The sequence below is a fragment of the Cynoglossus semilaevis genome, chromosome 15 (genome assembly GCF_000523025.1).
Source record: "Cynoglossus semilaevis isolate Cse_v1.0 chromosome 15, Cse_v1.0, whole genome shotgun sequence".
Lineage (NCBI taxonomy): Eukaryota > Metazoa > Chordata > Actinopteri > Pleuronectiformes > Cynoglossidae > Cynoglossus > Cynoglossus semilaevis.
In genome coordinates, this window is record NC_024321.1 from 15,614,978 (window position 1) to 15,617,232 (window position 2,255).

The following is a 2,255-nucleotide window of genomic DNA, read 5'->3' on the forward strand; positions in this document are numbered from 1 at the left end:
CGGAGTTACGTCACATATGGAAAAAGAAAATATTAAGAAAGAATACAGAGAGAACAGTGACTAGAGATATAATATATATATGTGGTAATTTTATCTCTCCTCTCATTTCTGAACCCTTTAGTTAATCATCATTGATTTTCTTTTTCTTACTTTCTTCAAGAAAATTTTGGTCTTAATCAGAATTTTATTTGAAGTCTTACACGTGGGTTTCACTTCAAGGTACAAAAATACCATCGTCCCCTTTGTCCCATCAAATCCACATCCAAATACATACACATACATGTTCATATAAACACATGCATTGACACAGATGCACATTGTTTCTCACACTCAAAACATGCTGATTCTAATTGATACAACTTTACCCCACAATCAGCCAATGTCGTGTGTTTTCCTCCGTCAGTTCAACGTCTGATTGCATTCGTGTACATGAACATGAAAAGGTGTTCGGTGTAAAAGCTTTGCCAAATCACCACGAGGTCGATCAGTGGGTCACAAATGAGTCCAAATTCTTTTTACGTAGCCCCGAACATTTGCAGAAAACATCGTCTTTCTATGGGAATTCAAAGCTCTTTCTCATAGTGTAGGTCTGTTTGTTTAGCCTCGGTTAGACATTGGAAACAGCAAGAGGTTTCAGATGCTCGGACCGTGGACCTGGTTTTCTAAGGTCACCCCAGGCCCCCTGTGGAGAAAGAAAAACTGTCACTAAATAAAACAGCACACAAACGGTATATAAGTCTGCTTTCTCCTTGTGATGAGATGATTCTCCTCCGAGCCCCTGCTGCCTTCACTCTATTGAAAAAATATCTACAACACAGCTGTGGTTGAGCTGGTATGCACAAGTTGAAGGTCATTGCCCCTGCGGTGGTTTTCCATCACATCCCAGCAGCAACTGAAGTTCAAGCTTAAATTAGTAACTGTTGAGAATAAAAATTGTGGAGGACAGATTGGATATGACTGGTCATTGATCAAATATCTATACATATTAAATAGACTCTATTTTACACACAGATTAAACATCAAAATAGAATAAAAAAACAAAATATTTCCAGAACTTGTTGACCTAAGTTAAAGTGAATGAGCCCAAAGTTTTTTTTAAAGCATTTTTTTTTTCATCACGGCAATCTCTGCTGGGCAAAATTACCTGTTCTAAGCTGTCTAGTCGTGCACAGATCCTGCTGAGAGTATTTATGTTCCATCTGATGATGTTTACTTTGTTTTTGCTTTTAAGCAATCAGGTTTTGGCTTTTAAACAATCAGTGACTCTGTCGTTTTGCCGTCTGCAGCTCTGCTGATGTTTTAGTGGAGTTGTGTATACAGTCAAAATATTAACAAACAGCATTGACCGTCCAGGGAAAGTGATTATTTTGTTAACCTGGATATAACCTGAGGCTGTGGATGTTTTAGCTTAGCAAGTCAGTGCAGCGTCTATCAAAGGCTTAGATCTTATTTTCTATGCCACCGTTGAGGTACACACCTGGACTAGGATTATACTCTGTGGTTATTCTTGGGTTTATAGAGATTTAAGTCTTGATAAGACTGATTAGGTGGAAACAAGTATCGGTTAACGTTTATGTCTTGTAGGTCATGTTTTTGTTTTTGGAGGTCATATACTTTAGCTCTTGTCCTATATTTATTATATTTATAATTAAATCAATCCTCAAAGCCAAACAGTGCGTGTTTCTACTTTATTGAAATATATATCTTTTGGATCACTGGTCACTTTTTTTCCAAGGAATACAGTGAGCGGTAGTGGATTCATGTTGGTTTTTAGACCTGGATTGACCTCAGTGGACGTTAACTAAAGTTAGTGAAGGAGCAGCAGCAGCAGCAGCAGCAGCAGCAGCAGAATATCCTACTGTTAACAGTGAAACTAGCAGAACCGTTCACAGCACCGTTTGGACTCGTCTGTCTCAGTTTTAGCGTTGCTTTTTTTTTTTCCATGTGAACACTGTAGGAAGTCGACCACTATTTGTCTGTCATTACTCTCACCGTCACAAACACAAACCACCTTATTGTGCAACGGTGACTGGAAACAAGCAGCACAGCCAGAACACTTACCTGGACCTGCAGTCTATTACCCTCCCACTCTCTCTCTCCCTCTCTCTTTCTCTTTCTCCCCCTCACGCTCACACCAAGGATACACACACACACACAGGGCATTAGACAAACAAAATGTTCTAAAATGAGAGAAGTAGAACGTTATATGAACATATTTGTAATTTTTTTTAAATCAAACAAGAAAAAAGTTACAA